The sequence below is a fragment of the Malaclemys terrapin genome, chromosome 6 (genome assembly GCF_027887155.1).
Source record: "Malaclemys terrapin pileata isolate rMalTer1 chromosome 6, rMalTer1.hap1, whole genome shotgun sequence".
NCBI classification, from domain to species: Eukaryota; Metazoa; Chordata; order Testudines; family Emydidae; genus Malaclemys; species Malaclemys terrapin.
Window position 1 is genome coordinate 40,420,992 of NC_071510.1, and position 24,022 is coordinate 40,445,013.

Genomic DNA, 24,022 nt, shown 5'->3' on the forward strand with positions numbered 1-24,022 from the left:
GTATGCTCTATGTAAACCAAGGTAGTTGTAATTTAAAGATGCATGTCCCTTCTCTTCCTCCTGGAGGCAATTCCAAAACGGAGAGTTTTTAGTTGTCATGTTAGTTGAGGTAATGTCTCCCTTGTATGGAGAGTGCACCAGGGGCTGAGAACAATGCTAAGGCTGCATAGGTTACTTGAACTCTCCTTTTCCATACTTCCCAATGTTGGACTTGTGGTTTTATTTGTTAAGTGTTACCCTAAACTTGAATTTCCTGGTTTGTGTGTGTGTGTGTGTGTGTGCATGTGTGTGTCTTTTCTTCAGTATTCTATTAAGTCTCTCCTTTTTCCCCTCTCTAAGTTACTTATGTATTTACAACTTTAATTCCAGCTTAAAGGCTTTTGAGCGTCTGGGAATTGTAAACGATTTGCATCACAATACAGGCCCATGAGAGCTTTCCAGAAAATGCTAGAAATGCTAAAGAAATCTACCTCGTACTGAACTTTACGCTGTGTGGTTTTTCTTGTGTGTCTTATTTTAAAACATGGATCCAATTGGACCTTGGCAGGTTGGGAGGCATGCCTGACAGAAGTTGGCAATACTTTTTGTTGAGCTGGCTACCAGAGATCACTTTAAATTAGAAGTAACTGCAGAGTAACAAGTGCATCCCCAGTGGGAGTGTAAGGAATTTAGCTCTGTGAGCCTGCAGTGAGAGATTTTCAAGGACATCCAGAGAACAAATGCTTTACTTCTTTGAAGCCTGTGAATAAACACTCTTAGAGATTGGTCAGGGGAGAAACAAACAGCTTGTTGGGTGAATTTGCCCAAAGATCAACATAAAGTCTTTAAGGTAGAATGAGGATGGAAACTTATTTAATGATTGACTTCTGTGGAATATTCCTTTCAACACCTTAAATCAATCAATTGTTGTCTTTTAATTATGGGTTCTTCACAGAGGAGAATGACTGTGGATTTCTTAGCTGGTTGTGCTTTAGAAATCATCCTAGAAGAAATCTGTCTGAATTGTTAAACACCATGCTAATAGACATCAGTACTGTGAACCTATTAGACTATATATGCATCTAAGCATAAGAGTGAATGATTAGAGGCAACCCCTGGAGCATGTTGAAAGTGGTGTAGTTGCAAAATATTTTTTTAGTGGGATGGGGGTAAGGAAGCAAACACTTTATATTAAAAACAAAAAACCCACCCTTTCCTTTAAACAAATGAATTCAACAGATTCTTCATTCTCTGATATTTAAAAACTTATTTTACAGACATTTTTAAGCCTCTTTTTGTTTATATATAAAACATTTTGGCATTTTACAGAGAGAGATGCAAGTTCAGGACCCTATTGACTGAAAGATCACCAAAGTATGAGTTCTGCAGCAACCTTAGGAATTAACTTTGTTTCAACTCCCCCCCCACCCCAGACATCAAAAGTAAGCTTCTTGTCTGTCACTGGCAAAGTTTCTCAAAATGCATTATCGTATCTAAGGTTGAGGCCTTTAATAAGTAGCTTCAGAACTTTGAAGGACAAAACAAAGGGTGGGGGCGTTCTTAATTTTTCTACTGTTTTAAAAAGCTACCACTGTAATTCTCTGCTGACGAAAATGTCCTGCAACTGCTTTCCTGCCTGATGATAAACTTTTATCAAGTACCAAGAGAAGAAATAAGTTATGTAAAACTCTACCAGACTGTAGGTGCAAATAGGCTATCTTCTCTTACTCTTCCCCTGCCCCCACCCTGTTTCTCAAGATGTCTGGAATTTAAGGCTAATTCCCAATGCAACTGTGACAGCTGGTTGGTGTCCATAGTCCTTGTATGTTTAAACTTGTATCAGGAAATGATTTGTCAGAAGATCAAAGCACTAGTGGGGTGAATGAACTTTTTTGCCAAACCACAGGTTTGGCCTGAATGTAAATATTGTCTGATATTTCGGAGGACTGCCAGTGCTCTTGATGCGAGAGTGATTTCTGGCTTACACTCAAATTACGCTCTGGTTTACATGACTAATTTCATACAGCAGTCTGAGCGGACTGTCAGAGCTCATAATTTGAAGTAAGACTAGATGAATCAATAGTTGCATGCAGATTGGCTGAAGGATAATGACATCTCATTTAATTTATCATCTCTTGAGTGAACTCTTAAAACTGCAGTCCAAGTTTCTTAGTGTTGGCAACGCTTCTTATTCTTAAAGCCCCTGCACTTGAGGATCTCAAAGAGCAGGTGTAAATAACTTTCATTACATCACCCTTGGGAAGTTCTGTGATCCCCATTTTACAAGTGGGGAAACAGTTTAGCTCCTGATCCTCCATCAAAGCTTGTGTGGATACGGCCGCTTGTGAGCACTCATTCCAGGATGCGAGTATGAGATGGGCATGCACAGGACCCTTGAAAGGCATTGTTGAGTCTGCACAAAGCATGTGTATGCTGAACAATGGGGATGCACAAGTGGGCTGAGTTATTGGTGAAACTGGTCAGCATTTTCTTGACTGTGTTAGAAATTTCTAAATTTCAAAATGTGAAAATAAACTTAAAAAAATCAGGTTGAGGGGTGGGAGTTCAGTTTTTTTCACTCCAAGTCTCTACCTGTGGGCATGGCTCTATGGCTGAGTATACACAGATTATCTCCAGAACTGTGTAGGCCCTACTCAGGCCAAACTAGGAGTTTGTATACTAGGGATAGTTGAGGCAAGTGTGAGCCAGAAGGCAAAGGCAAGGGTGTGGTCGTCACTTAACCTCCTTTGGCTGGTGCATCAACTACTGGTGTACAAAAGAGAAAGTAGCTGAGCTGGGCACTCTTATAAGTAAGGCTGCGAGCCTTTCATGGAGGTCCCGGAAAGACATGGAATCCATGACTTCTGCAGCGGCCAGTGTGGCTGATCCCAGGGCTGCCCGAGTAGCTGGGGCGGCCACAGGGCCAGCCGCACTGGCTGCTGCTTGGACAGCTATAGGCAGCTGGTCCCTGGCACTGCCCCAGAGCAGCAGTGGGGCCCCAGGCCACCCACCCGCCCCTCCTAGCATCAAAGATTTAGTTAGGGGTATTTTTAGTAAAAGTCATTGAGAGGTCACGGGCCATGACTTTTTGGTTACTACCTGTGACCTGTCCATGACTTTTACTAAAAATACCCATGACTAAATTGTAGCCTTATGTATAACCTTTGAGACTTATTTTGCAGCAGAGCTTTTGAGAGAAGAGATTGGAGATAACGGCTTGAGAGGCAGGTGCAGCATCCGGCTGTGAGGGACTCTGTGCAGTGGCCCAGTTCCTAGCTGTTCTGGGCCTAGTAAACTGCACCCACAGCACACTGAGGACACCCAGAGTGAATAATGTGACTTCCAAAAAACCACCAGCAATACATGGAAGCCAATTTCATTTTGAACCTGCTGGCTGTATGCCAGGAAGATGCTGAGTGCTGGATGGTCCAGCTCCCCAAAGTAGTACATCTTAAAATGTGTAGGACTGCTGACTCTCATCGGGGGGCTCACCCCAGCTGAGGAGTGCTGACACAGGCACCTTGCACATATTAGACAATGCCTGAAAGGTCTTATCAAGGTGTAGAGCCCCTCATATTTATAGGCGGCAGAGGCCTCCCCTTGGCTCACAACTTCCTTTCTTCACCCCCAGACCCTGGTAGAGGAGAACTGTAGACAAACCTTACAGCCCACCAGACCTCTCAAGGCAGACAAAGGCTCTTGCTACAAGATGCCATTCAGGTTGCCCTGATCAGGTAGTGAGACTGTTCTCCCAAGCAAGGTGAATAAGCCTCCACAACATTGCCATGCCTCTTGGGCCTGGCGCATCTGAGGGCTAGCCCGGATTGAAGTGGAGCCGGTGAAGGCGAAAGGCATCAGGAGCTCTGGTTGCTGAGAGGAAGAAGTGGATCCCAGGATGGATGGAGGTTCACAGAAGACAACATTTGAGTCATTATTAGTCACTAATAAACTGAATCATCCTCCTGCTACTAGTGATGCAAAACAGAGACCTGCATTACAGTAGGAGGGAGTTAACGGTCAGTACAAGTTGGGAAAGGAATAGCCCTAAATAATGTAAACAGGAAGAAGGGAGACTGGGTGGCCTGTAATATTTTATTGCTCCTTTGGAAGGAGCAGCAAGTTGCCAAGGCAACAGGGGGAGGGGTGGGGTTTTTTGATGCATGTGAAGATTTTTACCAGGGGTCTGGTCTTCCTTCAGTCTGATTCTGTCAAGGGAGCGACATGCTGAGAAAGCCACTCCTTCAGTTTAGCGAAGAGGGTCCTATGCAACCCAACCCTGGTTACCAGTGTGCCCCTCAAACTGTAGTATTGGTGAGGTCATTCCACTCTTGTGGAGCAACCAGGAAGGTTTGTTAGCCTCTGTAGCAACTGTCTCCAAGTTTAGTTAAAATATGGCTCTAATGATCTGTACAGGCTCTTAACTTTGCCCCCAGCCTTTTTATTTTATTTTATTTTATTTTTAAAAATCATCTTAGCTTTCTACTTGTATTACAGTAGTGCCTATGGGCTCTAGCCTCATTGTGCAGACGTGTAAGAAAAATATGGTCCTTGCCCTAAAGAGCATGTCCCTTAATGTCTAATATTAAAATGGGTTATGTTGGCATCTGAACTTCTGTTCAGGCTAAGCTAAGCCCTGTTTGCTTAGCTATGCAGTTATTTAACTGATTGTCAATTATTTTGCAGGTACAAAGACTTTTGTTTTCTAACTGGGGTGCACAATTAAGAGGGTAGGAATAGAACTTGGGTCTCCGAGATCCTGTGTGTCTTTGTGTAACTCATTTTAGGAACAAAGTTTCAGAGAAAATTGTGCATGAAACAGAGTTTATACATTGACAGTTCTGTCTCCAGGAGGTTAGTGAGATGTACACATGGACCTGGATGGTCTGGAAAGCTAACCTATAACTCTGTGCAACCCTCCCAGTTAGGTCTTTTTCTCTCTTTAAAAAATAAAAAAACAAAAACAAACAAACAAAAAACCCAACTTAGCAAAGAGTGCTTCTACTTCCCTCTTACCAGGTCTTGCTCCACTGGAAGGAATAGAAAATAAATGAGTCTCTCCAGATAAGGTTAAAGACAGTTTTGTTTTCAGAACAAGTTGGTTCTCTGTTTCAATATTATCAAACACTTGTTCCCAGATTAGCTGGTACTATGCTAGCTTGACATTTAGCAATACTCTGGGGGAGGAGGAAAGATGGAAGAATTAATTGGCAGCCTTCCTGATAGCTGGTGTTGTCTTTCTTTCTTCTCAAATTACTAAGTGTAGGAGTGATTAGGAAACGTTCATCTGATAAATATAGATTTGCCATGACCTGATATTGGCCATCGTGAAATTATCTGTATCAAGTGGCATTTATTTAAAGCTTTCATGTTTAGTTCTCTTAAATCCCTAATTCTCCCCCAAGAATTTCCACCAGGGAAAGGAAGCTGCAGTGTCCCTTCTTCAGTCTGTTCTGAGGACAGATCCAGGAGCAAGGGAGCATCAAAGGCAGCCTCCTCACACAGAATGACTTGTATGCGTCTTCCCACTGAAAGATAAGAACAGTTGTTACTTGTTCCTTTGTGCCGAAGAAGCTAGGAGCTATAGAAATAAAGTTTGGACACTAGGTTAGCTCTTACTAGTCAGATTCCATCAGTTGGGAGTTGCTGTACTGATAGAAAATACCTTTTATTCTCCATCTGTGCATACCAGTTAGTGACACTCCTCTTTTCTGTATAAGACCCTTTCTCTAGGCTTGCCTTTTAGTGATACCCTCCTCCTCCTTACTATTGTGTGTCCTATTCTTCATTCAGTTTTGTCTTGGTGCCACAGTGACTCCTTTTCGAGGAAAGGACTCGGGAAGTAAAGTCTCGAGGGGCCAATTTTCCGCCTCATTTAACTCCATTGACATCAAGGGAGGGGGGACGGGGGAGGCTGTAGCAAGGCAGAACTTGACCCATTTCTTGCTTGCCAGTTCCTTTTTAACTGCACTGTGAACCAGAATCCTGATGTACAGGCAGACTCCTCCTCTGTGGACACGTCTAAAATTATACACTAAAAATAGTAAGCACAAGAGGTATTGGCCTGACATTCTTGGAGATAAGTCTCCTGTATACTCATAGCTGGTTCAACACAGGCAGTGGTGGTGCAGACAAACTTACCAATGTGCTTGAACTTGGAAGAACAACCAGGGATTGAAAGTTCAGCCTTGCTGGTTTGTGGGGTCACCTGCAAGTACTCAGTTGCTGGAACTTATTGTTGAGAACACAGGAAAAAAATGCCTGGCCTGGGAAAAAAATCCATAAACTACCTTAATTTTTTTTTTGCAAATCCATATAGAAGACTGAATTTTTCAACTACCTTGAAAAAGTCCCCTTTACTTTTATGTGTGTGTGTGTGTGTGTGTGTGTGTGTGTGTGTGTGTGTGTGTGAGAGAGAGAGAGAGAAATCTTTTTTATGGCAGTTGAGGAAGGCCCATAGGGTAAGAATATCAGATTTTCTTTCATTACACGTGTACATTGATAGCATGGATGATGTAGTAAACCAATATAGAAGTGTTACACTTGAGTCTTGATGTCTTTAGGAAAGTCATCCTACCAAGGCTTGAATTCCTATATTAATCATACTGAAGCAAGGTATCTATCTTGGTTTTTCCAAAAGATTAACAGAGTAATACATTGTAGCTTTGAAATCTGAGCTTTAAAGCATTTGACTTTTTAAGAATATTTTGCTGCTTTTATGATGTTTTTTTAAACTGTGACCTGCTTCTATTTTAAAAACCTTATCATTATTACGTGCTGGAATAAAATGGGGATTATGACCTATCAAATCTGTCTGCTGCTGTTTTCCTTGATATAACACCAAAAGCTTTAAATAACTTCTCTGGAACACGGTAGGTGGCAAATAGTGTTTCCATGATTTGTGAAGAGCTCTGACTTAGGCAAGCGTGGAGAATATGGATGCAGTATCTTAGTTCTGTGTATATCACCAGAGACTGGGTAATGGGTGCCTCTTAGAAACCTAAACCTAAATTAATGAAATAGTTGAATTTGCTAGGCAGAACTCGCAAACTTTTTTTGCAGTCTAATGTAAAGATGTTATTAGTGCCATGTAAAGCATTAGGGAGAGCGAGGTGTGCAAACAAGCCTTCACCCACATTAGCTCCCACATGCTCAGTTAACATAGCAGGTAGCCTGCTGGCTCTGGTAGAGCTTCATTGTTTTGGGATCTTTGTAAAGCAAATATTTTGATATTAAACTATCTTTCATGCAGTATGTTTTGTAATAAACATCTGCTCTGTGGCTGTTAACACTCTGGAAAATGAACTCCAGGACAGTTGATACGGCTTCATGTGTTTGTGGTATGTTTGATTTTTTTTCTTTTACTCCCCTTAAGAAGTGTGACCTTTATACATTTTTGGTATTTTAAAGCTTTTTAGCTTCAGCCAGCCATAAGCACTTGTGAATGTGAGCAGTTCCTATGTCAGCTAAAGACTAGCATAAATACTTTTCAGTGTCCCTCTCTGTATACAACCTGTACAACAACTCTGCCACTGCTCTTCTTTGCTTATTGACGACATTGGCATTTCCCCATCTCCAAAGATAAAGCACTCATAAGCAAAGATGGGGGAATTGTTTGTGTACCTAAATCTGCAAGAAAGAAATGGATAGCATTCCTCTCTCATCTTCATCCATGCTATATTCAATCAAGTATTTAAAACCCTAATACCCAGGTGTTTACTGGAGAGCACCAGATAGTTTAGGGAGCAGCATTCTTGGACTGGAAGCCCCTAACAAAGCTTTCTGTTTGCTAGAGAACAGGTTATGAAACAGTGGCTTGAAGATAGGTAGGGTGGAGTTACTCACCCTTTCACATTTTTAGTAGATATTGCAGATGTTTATGTAACATGTCTAAACTTGTGCTGGAATACAAAATATTTGTAGAAAGCCCTGTGGTCTAGCCACAGGTAAGCTGCTCACGTGACTTCTCCAAACAAAGCAGAGAACCTTGATTGCCAAGCCAAAATGTAGTTCTGCACTATGACTTTTCCTTAGAAATCCTCCAAGTTATTCTCCTGTCAAGCAGTTTTCTTGCTGGAATTAAAAACCCAGCAGTAACTCAGTAGTTAGAAATCTCTTCATTTGAAATACAAATGCAAGAGATAAGCCTACTTTTTTTTTCATAACTGCAATTAAAGGGTTACAACTAGAGTTGGTGGGGTAGTACGGATTCCCCTACCTATAATAACTTCCATAGTCTCTTGTTTGAAAACAAGGACTTCCTAAACAAAAAAGTGCATCTAAAATATTGGATGAAAAAGCTTCAAATCATATGGAAGTTGCTTTTTTTTTTTTTTTTTAAATGCAAAGTTTAGACAAGGTTTAAGTGTGGTGACTTGTCAACTTTGGCAGATTATTTTGAAAAATTCTCATAATTAAATTCCCTACAGACTTAAGTGATGTGAAAAAGGTATGTAAGGTTTTTGTCTCTGGTGAAGAATCCACTCTTTCCAAAACCTAGAAAATGCTCATAACATCTTATTAATTAATACTAGTCTGTGTTTACATGCTGCCCTGGACAGACCACCTCAGATATGCCTTTCCTCCAATCCCACTGATACCATGAATCCTGCAAAAGATCCATCACAATGGGGCTCATCGTGTCCAACTGGCAATGACTGTTCTTATTTTCAGACCACCCGAGGATTTCAACCTGTCTGCCCGTCAACATGCAACCACTTCTGTATCAGCTGACGCAACGCAACTGTACGATCAGGCACTCCAGCACAGGACTGCTACTTCTCAAAGTCTGGTATTTTGGATGGACACCTTTTCAGTGGCAGCTCAATCCATTCTCAGCCAAAGCAGGAAAGCTTCTACCAGGAGATGCTATGTGTCCAAATAGAAGTGTTTCTCCTCTTGGTCATGACAATGCCAGTTGTCTCCAGAGCCTGCTGGGATTCCTGCTTACCCTTAAGTCATTGGATCTCTGTGTTAGTTCCCTACCAGTCCATCCTGCAGCAATCAGCGCATTTCATCCTCTAGTCGAGGACTGTGCTATCTTGACCCATCTTGTGATGACTAAATTTCTGAAAGGAATTGTTAAAACTTCCTCACCATTGGTGAAGTCCTTTCAGTTCTCACCAGACCTCCCTTTGAACTGTTATCCATCTGTTCTATGTTGCCTTGTAGTTGCCAGCTAGGAGGCTGAGCTAGCTGAGAGCACTCGTGGCAGATCCTTCATATACCATCTTTCATAAAGAGAAGGTCTCTCTTCTTCTCCACACAAAATTCACCCCTAAAGAAATTTTGAAGTTTCATATGAAATGAACCATCCACTTACTGTTTTTTGTTTTCTTCCTTCCAAAACCTCATGCCTGTGATTAGAAGAGAAGGCTTCACACTCTAGAAATCTGATGAGCACTGACCTTTTATCTGCAGAGAACAAAAGCAGTTAGAAAAATACTTAGGTTTTTTTTTTTTTTTTAATCACCTTGTCTAAGCTACCAAGAGGTCAAGCTCTGTCTGCACAGAGACTCTCTTTTTCAATGGATCTCTGGCTGCATCAGTCTTTATTACTAATTAGCTAACATATCCCTTCTCGCTTCACCCCATCCAGAGGGGTCGAGAGCCCATTCCATTAGAGTGTAAGCAACCTCTGCAGCATCTCTGTGAGCCATCTCAATACACACCTTTTCGAGACATTATGCATTGGTCCAGACTCCTACTGCAGATGCAGCTCTAGGGATGGCGGTACTACAGAGATACATGCTATCTGCATTCTCTCATCTGCCTCCTGTTCCTATCCATTCATGCGCCTGAGTCCAGAGATTTTCAGTAATTAGTGTCCATTGGTCCGTGGCTGCGCAGTTGTTCTCCTCCATGCTCCAAACTGAAGGCAGGGATATAGAGAGCAGTATGGAGCAATGTTTCTCTAGTTATTTTCCTTACCATGAATCTGAGAGATCTGCAGCAGAGGGGCTGGAGGTCAGGTAGTGGGATACAGGTAGGGACCACACATTTAGAAGAACCTCCAGTTACAGGTAAGTAACCTCCTATTCTGAGGGCAGTCTAGACAGAGGATTCTGAGTGACTCCAGACCCAGGTCCGAGGCTAGCTAATTATCACAAGATCAGCTCACTTGAGTTGAATAAACAAAGAAAAGCATTGCAGAGTTTCTACCCAGCGAGACATAGCAAACTGAGTTAGTCTAACAGGAGAACTTGTTATAGAGAAAGAAGATGGCACCCAAAGATTTCCCCCACCCCCAGCCAATTCCTTAGGCCAATGGTGGAGCTAAGGAGTTAGATTTAGTCTCCCTCTACTATGGGAAATCTTTAGATTTGTAGTTTCCCTTCCCTTCCCCAAGTCCCACCCAAGAGTATCAGTCATGGGAACCTCCTACAGGATAGGTTTCAACTTCACTTGCAAGTTCTCCGCCACTGAGTTAGCGCACATTACTCAATCTCTCTCGGTTGCTAGTAGGGCTTTGTGGTGGTCTCGTTCCTTGTAAGGACAAGGGTTAGAAGTTGCATATTCAAGTCACTAGGTTAATACCTGCGAGCCTCTGAGCATGCTCAGTGTGAATTAAATATTACCAGAAATTTAAGGAGTCTCAGTCTGAGCTGGTTGCTCGTGAATTTGTTAGCAAGTGCTGTGTCTCCTCATCCAATCTGCTTCATGAGTGCTTCAACAGTATGTTCCCTGTAAGCGCAGCAAGACCCACAGATTGTATTTTTCTCGCTTGTTCTTGGCCTCACTGAGTGGGAATTCTGAATCAAGGAGCAGAACAGGAAGTGGGGCATGAGCACGCTGAAGAAAATGTGTGCCCTCTCAAAAGTGTGGAAGGGCTCAGAGCCACAGAGAGCTGCCCTCTCCATTGCCGAGCAGCTGTAGGAAAGGGTGGACTGGCAGGTGTCCTTGGCAGTGCTGCATGAATGGGTGCAAAAGCTTCTGTGTCTCTGTGTGTGTTCACAGGAGAACAAAGTGACTGAATTTTGTGTCATGGCAGGAAAGGCTGCAAACCCCTGCTGGAACACAATGCTGGCTCTGTTTGAGCTGACAACACCACAGGGGAAAGTTTAGGTATAAAAGTTCAATGAAACTTTTTTTGAAGGTATGAGAACTCTTCTTTCACATTGAATCACATAAAAGTCCTCTTAACTGATGTTTTGGATGTAATCTGAGTCTGGAGTGTCAAAGTAACTTTTCTATTCATACTGTACTACTTTGTTCATGGATCAAAGAATGTGGCAAATACCCAACCTAATCACGCATAAACTTTCTAATGTTTCAGCTTGTGTAGCACCACCCACCTTCCCAGACAGGTCAAGTTACTGCTCCAAGCATTACGGTCAAATGATGTACGGTGTGCTAGAGAGGCACTGGATTAACAGCCTTGTACATTTAGTTTTACTTTACATGAAATAATGAAACCCTATAGCTTTTTGTATTGGTGGCTACATTGGTATCTTGGGAAGTATTTTTGTATTTAAAGAACATCTAGAAAGAGCTAAATGGACAGAAAATAAGCTACTGAGATCATGTTGTTTAAAGCAGTGGTCCTCAAAGCCGGTCCGCTACTTGTTCAGGGAAAGCCCCTGGCAGGCCGGGCCGGTTTGTTTACCTGCTGCGTCTGTAGGTTCGGCCGATCGCGGCTCCCACTGGCCGCGGTTCGCCGCTCCAGGCCAATGGGGGCTGCGGGAAGCAGCGCGGGCCGAGGGATGTGCTGGCCGCCCTTCCCGCAGCCTGCGGACGCGGCAGGTAAACAAACCGGCCTGGCCTGCCAGGGGCTTTCCCTGAACAAGCGGCGGACCAGGTTTGAGAACCACTGGTTTAAAGAGTAGTGCTTTTTAACACCCTAGAAACCTGTAGTTAATACAGTTGTGAATTTCCTACATGAATATTTTTCTTTCTATGGGGAAAATAATGTACAAACTGCTATAGCAAGTTTGAAAGTCCTGGACAAATGACTCTGTGATATGACAACGAGTAAGTCATCTGGAATGTCCCTAAGCACTCTGAATCTTCCCATTGATGTGATAAAGCAATATTGCAAAGCTTTACATTGGGTTTCTTGTGCCCTTCCTTACATTTGTGATTGAACTCTAGCTCTTCAGCCAGAGCTGGTTTACATTGTATTGTTATGTGACCTGCATATTTTATAAACCATGTACATAAAGGGGCTTTTGCAACTTCAAGTATTTTATTAGAATACTTGGATGTCATTAAGGAAAACCTACTTAACGGGTCATACGGTTTATGGGGTGTTTCCTGTTTGTTTAGTTCTTTAACTTTCTTTTTTGGGGGTAGTACTTTGCTTAGTGTGTTAGAACTGGATCTTGCAAATGCTGTTATGTCTGCAGACCATTGTATTCCCCTGTGTGGCGCATTCACTAGTAATCTTTGTGTTTTCCCTAAAAGTGTTTATAGCAACCATGTTAGTCCTAATGTCGATGAGGTGTTGGCAGCCACTGGTATTTCAGCCATGGTGGTGTCTACGGCTATTCTTTCATAGCCTATGCAGTAGTTAGAATCTACCTATCCTCTGCTTCCTTGATTGCGGTGGGAGAAGCTAAAGAAGGGAGGCCGGGCAAGAGTAGTGTGCAAGTTTGGAGAGGAAAGGGGTTTCCCTGGAGACAGTTAAAGGTGAGTTGCATAGGGATGGTCTCCTCCCAACAGCCCTAATTTGTGGAGTCCTGCTGACAACCAGACACTGTCCCTGATTCAGCACCTTGGGTGAGCCAGCTATTGTAATGCAGCAGCGTTACCACCAGTAATAGCCATCGTCAGTGATACATGCCCCCGCTTGCTCTCTCCAAAACACTGTTCTTACCCGCCGGCTTGAGCAAACAGCCAAACATTTTGCAAAATGGTGCAGCCTGGAGCTTATTGAATCCAAAAACTGCTAAATTAGTGCAGCTTTAAAATTTGACAAACAAGTAGCCTCGCTATTTCTGCCTAGGTTCAATATTGAGCACTTTCTAGAGCAGTGTGGGGGCTGGAGGAAAAAAGGGAAGGTGTGTGTTTGGAATGGGGGAATGGAAAATAAATCAGATACATTTCTGAGAAGCACTCCCAAATGTACCTGTCTTTCGGAGGCTTATTTACCATAATTCTTCATAACTACCCCGGAGGAAAAGGTGAGATGATGCTCAGATTTCACATATTAAAGTTGAAGATCTCAAAGTGTTTTACAAAGGCAGCTAAGCATCGTTATCTGCATTTTACTGATAGGAAATCAGTTGCGAAGGCTGAGTGACTTGCCTAAAGTCCCCCTGCAAGTCTGTGCCACAATGAGATGTTGACACCAGGTCATGTGAGTCCCATTTCCCCTGTGCTAACCACTTGAGGGAGGAAGTTTGTTCTAATGGGGTGTGTGTCCTGCAGATCTGAAGTCTTAAAATTCCATTTGTCCTGAAGGAAGGGTGAGGTCTGTCTGTCTCTCTCCAAGTTCCACTCTCATGTGCCCTGCAGGAAAAGTGAAACTTCAAAGCATAGGCGCCAACTTTCCCTGGTGCCGGTGGGTGCTCGTGTCCCCCCGCCCCTGGCCCTGCCCCGACGCCACCCTTTCCAACCCCTTCCCCTGCCTCCTCCCCTGAGCGCGCCGCGTTCCTCCTCCTCCCCCCTCCCTCCCAGTGCTTGCTGCGCGAAACAGGTGTTTCGTGGCACAAGCGCTGGGAGCTAGGGGGAAAAAGCAGTCACGAGGCACTCAGGGGAGGAGGTGGAGGCGGAGGTGAGCTGGGAGCGGGGCGGGGAGCTGCCGGTGGGTGCAGAGCCCTGGAGCACCCATGGAGTTGGCGCCTATGCTTCAAAGCTCCAGGCCTTAATCTGAACAGGCTGGTCTTTCAGATATGAATAATCTGGGATGTGATTTTTCTTGGCACTATTTGTATTGTAATGAAACCAATTGCATATGCAACACTTTATTGTTCAGCCATGTCCAGAAGATGGTGTGTAGGGCTACCTTTTGCGTTCCACACACAGGGGAGAGCACAAAAACGAAGGCTGTGATTTTTAAAGGAACTTCAGGGAGTTAAGTACACAAATCCCCATGGCTTTCAATCTCTTAATGTCTTTCTCTCAAAATCCCAGCCCAAATGTATTAGCCACATACATCCCTGGGGTAACACCACTGACTTCCCTTGATTTACACCAGAGATGAATTTAGCACACAGCTCTCCACAGATGTGCTCCACCTTAGTTAAGCTTCAGCAGCCTAGAATCTTATTTTTAGTGCACTTTTTTTTAAACATTTAAGAGACTCTCTAAACTGCTCCATTTACAAAGTTGACTGAAATTCAAGGTTATAAATGGACAATATGGAATTTATCAGGCTAATAATAGTGCATGAACTAGCTATTTATGGCTGCTGCCTTATGGTCTTGAGGCTTTTTCCATGCTCCAATATGACTGCAGCCAGCGTATTACGGATACTAAACAACTGCTTCTCATCAGAGCCGTTTGCAGTGTTGTAGCTGCATTGGTCTTAGGATATGAGAGAGACAAAGTAGGTGAGATAATATATATTTTTTTTATTGGACTAACTTCTGTTGGTGAAAGAGACGCCTTTGAGCCCCACAGAGCTCTTCTTCAGGTTTGTGGAGCAAAAAAAATGTGTCTTTTTTCACCAGCACAAGTTAGTCCAATAAAAAAAATATTACCTCACCTACCATGTCACGTTCAGCAGAGCAGCAGTCTGCCTGAAGGTAAATGTTGCCCAGTGTACGCAGGTGAGTGGCTATCTGATCTAGAAATAGAAAGAGCGGAATGAGCTATGGTTCCTCACCCACCCCCAACCTGATCGCTCTATTTTATTTAAAAAAAAAAAAAAAAAAAGGCCCTCAATCTGTCATCCTGAAATAGCAGTGAAGGAGTGATGGCGTGATGGTGTGGACTGTACAGGCCTGCCCATATCCCACCAGATCAGTCTACACTGTTATTTAGTGCAGGTATGCCTGCCCAAGCTGCAGTCACACCTTCGATTGCAGTGTAAATCTACCCATAGTGACAGTATTGGGTGAGTGGCTGGTTGGAAGACTGATGGTTTTGGTTCCGTCCTACCTCCAGAGAAACTAGCAAGTATGCTATGAAGCTCAGTCTTAATTTCCAGGTAAAATTCTGCTTAGCACAATGGTGAGATTATCTTAATATGTAGCACTATAACAAAGTGATGTTTGCATGCAATTAGATACCATAAAGGCTCTATCTCAGGCTTAAATGCATGGATTATAGAAGGAGTGAAGTACCAGGATAGTGATTTGTCAGACTGTTCAATTTCGGTATTAAAAGAAACGCCAAGTTAGTCCTCCTGATAATTAATGAAACCCTAGTTGCAGTTGATTGTTTGTACAATCTGTTGTTTTGACCCAAAGGATGGATACTTTTTTCAGGGGATGGAGGAAAAACAAAGGATAGTCTAAGTAAATCTTCTAATCCATAAATATAAAAGTAGTTGAAGTTATGACATCAAAACTGCAAAAAAGAGTTCTGTTTTAAAACATACACCATTTGCCTCTCCTCAACATATTTATGCATCAACTTCCATTCAGTAATTGTTTACAAATAAAATTTCCTACCCGTCTTGAACGGTCATGTATTGAAAGCTTTTGCTTTTGTGAATCCTCCTGTTTCATGAACTGATCCTATGTGGATCTGAACCTCAGGCAAACTAACTATTTTATCAATAAATCATATTTATTTATTAAATTTCTTGATGCAGCAGTGACCAAGGACGCAGATGCCTGGTGAATTATCTGGTTAAATTCTTTTTGACGCTCTTTGGGAGATTGGCATTCAGGTGTACTGGTATTTGGCAAACCATTTTGTGGTCTTCATAGCCCTCCCCTGGTGATATTATTAAGAGTGGTGTTCATGTTGCCCGATATGGGTGGTCCCTCTTTATATTCAAATAGTGTGGCTGCCTGGACTAGAAATGTAACTTAAATGCCCTTTTCGGTTATTGTTACAAGGATCAGGAAGGTGGCTGACTATTGCTAACTATGTTCCAATGCTAATCCTAAACAAGGTGAAACTGTCCTTTTCCCACTCTCTCTCAAACCTCTAAGTAAATGAACTGAAACTTGAGAACTGACTCTTGTACCCAAGGTCCTACTTGAGTTTGTGTAACCCATTTACCAACTCCATTAGTCTTTGCTGCTAAAGTAACTCATGCATTAATTCATGTAGCTGAGCTGTGCAGAGAATGTCAGCTGGACAACCTTGAGAGAGACCATAATTAAAGTCATGAAGTAATAAGATCTTCCAGGTAAAAGGTTTTCTCAATTTAAATAAGAGGATTTCTGTGGAAAGAAACCATGTTTGTCACTAACATTGCTAACACAATATCTCCGTATAGCCAGTGACTACCCAGCATCTGAAACTGCCTGTTCACATGGGGCCCAGGCTTGTCATGTACACCAGTGTAGTGTGGCAGTAGTCACATTACCATTTTGCTTTGTTAGCCTCTTATACCCACTCTGCACTGGGGGAAACAACTCCCTGTTGCCTTCCACCTTGTGTAACGGGACTTAGTGTGTCTGGTTGCAGATTGTAATAAATATGTATGCAGTAAAATTATTCTAACTTTATACTACGCCACCCCACCGACAACTATTCTTGTTTTAATAGGTGGGTCAGTCAGAAACCAAACATGTTGTTCTTGATCCTGTGCATCCCGTCAAGTCACAAAAAGCTGAAAGTCCGTTTGCATCTTGTGAAGAGCGATGATCTTTGTACCAAGAGGCAGCATCAGTGATGGCAGATAAGGTAGCCTTGGCTTTAAGCAAAAAAGATTTGCTTTGTCACTGAAACCTCAAAAAGAAACTTGCCAAGTTACTTTGGCCCCAATTCAACTTGCCTCTTAATAACTGAACACTTATGAAAAAGGGGCTCCACTGCACCTTTTATTTGAAAGTCCTGGAAGGTTTTTTTTGGGATAACTTAAATACCACGGAGGGAGAGGAGTTATTTAAGTGCCAATGTTAAGACAAGAACAAATGGATAGAAACTGGCCATCAATAAGCTTAGGCTTGAAATTAGACAAAGGTTTCTAACCATCAGAGTAGTGAAGTTCAGGACCAGCTTTCCTAGGGGAGCTGTTGGGTGTAAAAAACCTAACCTGTGCTTGATCAGTTTAAGGAGGGGATGATGTGACAAGACTGCCTAAAATGGCATGTGGCCCATCTGCAAGTGCTAGTAGCAAAAATCCTCAATGGCTAGAGATGAGGCATGAGATGGGGAGGAGGCAGGTTCTGAGTTACTACAGAATGCTCTTTCCCGGATGTCTGGCTGATGGGTCTTGCTGACATGCTCAGAGTTGAACTGATTGCCGTATTTGGGGTCAGGAAGGAATCCCCACCCCCGGGTCAGATTGGCAGAGACCCTGAGGGGTTTTTCTCTTCCTCTGCACCCTGAGGCATGGGTCACTTGCTGGTTTAAACTAGAATAAATGGCAGATACTCTGTAACTTGAAGACTTAAAATCAGGATTTGAGGACTTGGGTAGCTCAGCTGGAGGGTATGTGTCTATTACAGGAGTGGGTGGGTGAGGTTTTGTGGCCTGCGACGTGCGGGAGGTCAGACTAGATGATCACGATAGCCCCTTCTGGCCTTAAAGTCTGTGTCTTTTAAATCAAAATGGGGTTAAGATTGGAAAACTGGCTGTGTAAAAATGGCACATTAATCAACAGACATGCTCCCTCTGTATCTAGTATAGTATCTGGACTGTCTTTTGAGCATATTTTTGTTTCTACTACTCTTTATTCTAGGTAGCTGCAGTGGCTCTGAAATGTTATGGTGGAGTGAGCTAGGTTCTCCCCTAGTTTGTACATCACTAGTGGACTTGTTAACAAAGGTCTGATTGTAGATTCTCTGTCACCGGTAGTGAAGTAAGCCAGGCTGATTGACAAAGCTGGCGGTTCAGAAGTAAAAAGATGACTTCTCTGACAAAGAAACTTTGATGTGGAATTCTGATTTTTATAACACAGTAGTATCTGAGCACCTTTCAGTAGTACATTAAGGGACGTGACTAACATCTGTCAGGTATGATTCATTCTCTCTCTCTTTCCCTCATCTTCTCCCGAGGGGGAGAATGGTGTGGGTTGTTTGTTTTTTTTTAAACATGTATGTGCTGTTTGTGTGTTAGAGAAGCCACGGTACAAGGCGTGTGCCTTGTCCTTGTGATAAGATTTGTGATGCTTCTTAGTTCCTGTGGGATTTTGCCTTGGACCAGCCCCTGAGAGAGCTCCATCTCCCACACCAACAAACTTTACCTCTATTTTAGATAGTTCCACTTTGCCAGAGAAGCAGAGTTGTGTATCAGAGTCCTCATTACAGAGCCTTAGGCCAGCTCTTAGATATACTTAGCCCAGGCAACAGTGCTTTGAAGATAAGAACTCAAACCTTGAACTTGACTTGATATTCTGTGGAAAGCCAGTGTAGCGAGCAGAGGACAGGACGCTCTCAAGACTAAAAATGTAGAACTCTGTAATGCCTCTTTCAGAATATAACCACTGTGTGTCATCTCACTTAACTCTTCTAAAGCACTGAATTTTTTACTTTTTATTTTATTTTTAAGAGGGAGAGAGAGATGGAGGAAGGGGATTTTTGAAAACACCCATAAAATCCTTTGTAAGGGAAAGTAGTTAATGGAGCTACAAAATGCTATAGTTCTGTAAACCTAAAATCATACAGTGGCTTAATTAAAGTTTGAATTGATGTTATAGTCAAGAGTAACAACACCAAAATAAAACCCCTTTCAAATGTGCTTGACTTGATTGTAAACGTTTGACAAACTTGAAAATGTGTATGGTACATTTAAATAAAAACGCACAGACTTAAAACATTTTCAGATATAAACCAACGTTGGTGTAGAGAGCCATAAAATGTTTTTTCTCTTTCTAAATATGTTTAGAAAAATAAATATCTGAGTTGAGAAGAAATGCCTTCTAAACCTCTGACTCTGAAAATGGAGTACTTCATCCAGTGTGTCTGTTAGCTCTTGTTACTAATAGATGTACTTCTACTGCTTTCCTTTGTATTTTGAAATCATTTAGAAGCTACCCTGAATAGGTAAATGTGTAATGTAAACAAAGTTCATTATAGCTGACAAATTTGAAATGTTTATCAAACCTGAGGGACTGCGGGCGGGAAAGAATCCTCATCTGTGTTTTATTTGTTTCCCAGCTTTGAAAGTCTTGAAGTTGATTAAAGGCTTTACAGTCACACAAGGGTATAGCTTTGCCAATAGTTTATTTTTTGGTTTTAAACAAATAATGGGGCTACTCCTTGGTCTTTGTTAAATATTGGATCTCCTATATCTTACTAGAACTTGAGTAAAATAAAATGTTGTTCTAAGGTATGAAAAAGTGCCTGTCATCATAGTTTTTTTTTTTAAAGCAGCATTTGATAGGAAAGAACAGTTTTGTAGGTTTATTCTTTATTTTTTAAAGCAACCAGGGTGAAAACAATATGTGCATAGTAACAGGAAAACAGTAATTGGGGCATCAGGACATGACTTAATTTGAGTGCCCATTGATTGTGAAAAGTTTTTAATCTTGCTTGGACTAATTCCCATGTATTCCATGAAGGTTAGATCAGGTGGTTTAGCCACTAGCTAACAATGGCTTTGTGACTTTTTCCACATGAAAGTATAAATATGTAGTTGATGATGATGATGATAAAGCCTTCAAAATTAAAACCTGGATGCAAACAATGTTTCTTCCCCTCAAAATGTTTCCCAAAACTCTTGCTTTGTTTTGTTAAGCCATTTGTCTTTTCTTGTCTCTCCTCCTCCCGCACTGCCTGCAAAGTGCCCCAGAAGCTGTATCAGATATTCATTCTGCACCTGTATCAGATATTCACTCTGTACTCTTCACTTAGTATCTCCCCAGTAGGAGCTCCAGGATGAAACTGACTACAACTGTGTCCATTTCACTCAGCTGTTGGGACTGGAATTGTGCTGCCTAGAGCTGCACAGGTCTTTGTGTGACCCTACCCTGTAGGACTGCACCACAGGCAATTTCAAAACTTCAGGGGAAGGTACGGGAGAACAATTTGGATCTCTTAAACTGTATATCAATTTTAACTCCACTCTGTTCATTCTGTAACGGAATAAAACCAGTTATCTTAACCATGGCTGAAAAGGTTACTTAAAAAAAAAAAAAAAAGAAACTTACAATCCTAAATGGAGGATTTATTTGTTCAAGGAGTTGAATTTTGTACTTGTAGCAATGCATCGTTCCAGGACCATCCCCACTCCCCTTTGTCCCACAAATGATCTATAATTGAATAACTGGTATTTGAACATAAATAAGGCTACGTTTTAGTCACTGATATTTTTAGTCAGGTCACGGACCATAAACAAAAATGTACAGGCCGTGACCTGTTCATGACTTGTACTAAAAATACCCGCCCCGACTAAAACTTGGGTGAGGAGCTGTGGGTACTCGGTGTGTGTGTGTGTGCGCGTGCGTGCCGTGGGTGCTGCAGGATGTGGCCCGGGACCCCCGCTGGCACTGGGCGAAGGGGGAGAGGGGGCGGGTGTTGGCAGGGCTGGCAGGTGCTTCCTACCCGGCTCCGTGTCCCTGCAACTCCTAGGCAGGGGCAGGGGCTCCGTTGCTCCCTGCATAAGCGCCGGCTGCTGCAGCTCCCTTTAGCCAGGAGCTGCAGGGGTGGGGCCTGCAGGCATGGGCAGCACGCGGCGCAGAGGCTCCCCTGCCGTCCCGGCCCCTTCGCTCTCTAGGAGCGACAGGGGGTCCATGCCAGTGGGAGCCAGGGAACCCCCCACCCTGAGGTAAGCCCCCCCCCCGGACTCTCCAACCTCTAGCCCTGAGCCCCCTCCCACACACCCAAACTGCTGCTGCTGGCCCGGGCAGCCCCTGAGCCAGCCCCAGCCACTGCAAAAGTCATGTAGGTCACGGAATCCGTAACTTCCGTGACAGACTTGCAGCCTTAAACATAAGTGACCAAATTACTTTTAAAACCCTTACAGGGAGAGAGCTGTACTGCACATTAAGGCTCTGATCCTGCAGAGGCTTAGGCACATGCTTAACTTCACACATTCTGAGTAGCTCTGTTGACTTTAATGGGAACTACTCATGGTGTGTGTCACAGTTCAGGGAAGCTGCTCCGGTATTTCCCCTTAGGGGTTCGGTGAGGGCACCCACTCTCAGACTTCTGGCACCCCAGTTATCTGCTCTCTTGGGTGGAGACCTGCTTCTCTCTCTTTTCTGAATGGGTTATTTCCAGGCTTTCACTTGGCTATTCCCAGCAAAAGAATGTCTAAGCAGGCCTGCTTTGCTTCTCTCCTCAGACATGGTACACATTGTGATTGGCACAGTTAAGAACATTGGTCTGACCTAGTATAGCCATTCCTATCATTCATCTAGCCCAGTATGCTGTCTTCTGGCATTGGCCAATGTCAGATGCTTCAAAGGGAGTGAACAGAGCAGGGTAATTATCAAGTGGTCTATCCCTTGTCTTCTGGTCCCAGCATCTGACAGTCAGAGGTTTAGGGACACCCAGAGTATGGGATTGCATCCCTGACCATCTTGGCTAATAGTCATTGTTGGACCTATCTTCCATGAACTTACCTAATTCTTTTTTTAACCCAGTTATGGTTTTGCCTTCACAACATCCCCTGGCAATGAGTTCCACAGGTTAACTGTGTAGTGCAAAGTAGTACTTCCTTTTTGTTTGTTTTATACCTGCTGCCTATTAATTTTGTTGGGTGACCCCTGGTTCCTGTGGTATGTTACCACACAGCTGTTTCTAAGATCTGGTCTACTCTTAAAAATTAGGTCGCTTTAACTAAGTTGGTCAGGGGTGTGAAAAATCCGCACCCCTGAGTAGCAGAGTTAAGCCGACTTAAATCCCCCTGTAGACAGTGCTAGGTCAATGGAAGAATTGTTCCATTGACCTAGCTACTGCTTCTCAAAGAGGTGGATTACCTCCGTGAGCATGGGAAAATCCCTCCGTCAGCGTAGGTAATACCTATGCTGAAGCGCTACAGGGGTGCAGCCGCAGTGGCACAGAAGTGCCATTGTAACGTTTTAAATTAAGAGAAGCCTTAAGCAAGCAGATGTATTCTTACAGTGAAAGCATCCCAGAGCAAACATATTAAAAACAATAAAAGAACCTACACACCTGACAAAGGCTCTGATTGGCAATTAGTCCTTCAAACCCCACTCAGGAATGGTCCCCAAGGTCATAAGTTCATTGCAGCTCCAGCTCAGAACAAGCACTCAGTTTTGTGAGGCCTAAGTGGGCCAAAGTCCATCCAACCCTTCCCTGAGGATTGGGGCTTCCCTTGGACCAGAAGTCCTGTCCATTTGCTGGAGTGGAAAGGAAGCCCTCAGCCAGTTTAAAGCAAGACTATTTATCCAAATATCCTTTTTTTGTCTATTGGTCCCAGGAGAATCCAGTTTGAATTAGTATATGTGGACCTCTCTGTGTGTGTGTTCCTCTCGAGCCATTACAATCTGAATGAATTTGCCTACTAAACCCCTGCTATTCTCCTATTTACCCTTCCTATGGAAATATACACAGTCCCTCAGTAACACACAGACAATTGCATTTTTAATACAATGGACTCCAGAGAAACTAAATTCAATTCAATAAGGCTTGTGCAGGATATTACAGGATACTGTCATATCTGTCACAATTCTGAGTAGCTCTGACTTCAATGGCAACTACTCCTGCTGTGTAAAGTTAAGCATGTGTATAAGTTTTTGCAAGATCAGGGCAAAATAAAGTAGCTCAACCAATTTTGAGACAAATAGGGGAATAACAAGTTTCTTACATCTCAGTAAGTCTTCATTAACAGTGTATTCTGTAAAATGCATCCTTATGCTTTTCACATACTACATAATCATAATTAACAATGTAACACTTCCACCTAATGCTTCTAAATTAATAATCTGGATTGACAAAACACTAATTTGGGTCAAAGGATACTTTAGTTTTCCCTAGGTTTGTATTCTTAATGTTGGCAGCATTGATTAATAGTTGGTACGTATGGCATTCTTATAATTTTAGTACAAGCTCAGCTTTTTGTTTTGTGTGTGTTCATATTGGCTATTGCTTTAACTGAGGTGAGTTAAACTGGGAAACCATGTCCTTACACTCTTATTTTTCTTTGCAGAGCCCTGTAACCAAAAAGCTCACAAGTTCCTTCTCAGTGAATTTGCTCACTATTTGTGAGCGTGGTCATGTTACTTGGAGGCAGAAGATGACTTTTAGCCTTTAAAAATAACTTTGATTATTTAAAATTTTTTTAGGGTTGTCTAACAAATCTAAACTGTGAAATAATTAGATCATAAACTTATGGTGTATTAAGTGCAGTACTACTCTTGGATCATTACCAGGTGCTTTGTTTTTGCCTCTTTCCTTACAGAATGACTTTCAAGGATCTGGATGTACTGTTAGATGCTGAAGTGTTGCACTAGCTGAAACTCCTTTACTTTTATTTCTGATCCTAAAAAACGCCTGGAGGAAACTAGGGGATTGTGTTCGGTACAGATTTTTTGAGGTATGATTTAAACCCCCATCCCTGTGGTATCAGACTAACACATTCTATATCACTTTGTTAGATCTTCAGTGTCAGTTGAAGCATGGCTAGTTTCACTGAACTAATGAGGCTTTATTAATTTAGGATTTTTTTATTGGAAAAACTAGGCTTCTTCTTAATCACTAATTCTAGACTTAGTACTTGTATAGTTCCTTCCATTAGAGTATCCTTAAGTGTTTCACCTACATTAATTGTGTGGGGATTTTTTTCTTTAAGCCTCAGTCTCCTTGGGATGTTAAGTATGGGAGATAATATCCCTGTTTTTACAAGTAACTGAGGCATTTAGAGGTTAAAATGCAGTTCTGGTCTGAAAAGTGGTCCCCTGTTCTCCAGTCTTTGAATAGAGCTGTTACTATTATAATTTACTTGTATTACTGTACTGCCTAAAGGCCAAATGAGGGGTAGGCACTGTACAAACAAGGTACGACTTCACTGCAGAGTTAACTTAGGTGATTGGCGCCTGGGTTTACCTGGTTTGGGGGTGAATATCCAAACTGCA

At 42.5% G+C, this 24,022-nt stretch overlaps 1 protein-coding gene and 1 long non-coding RNA gene across 4 annotated transcripts in view; one reads left to right on the top strand and one right to left on the bottom strand.

Annotated features, from left to right (window-relative positions):
* Positions 1-24,022, top strand: part of KANK1 (KN motif and ankyrin repeat domains 1) — a 167,861-nt gene that overhangs the window by 20,268 nt on the left and 123,571 nt on the right. The gene's annotated exons all lie outside the window — the stretch shown is intronic.
* Positions 5,295-6,253, bottom strand: LOC128839053 (uncharacterized). The gene is made up of 2 exons (XR_008445362.1): positions 6,118-6,253; positions 5,295-5,504 (listed from the first exon to the last, which is right to left on the bottom strand). It is a non-coding gene; the product is annotated as an uncharacterized LOC128839053 (long non-coding RNA).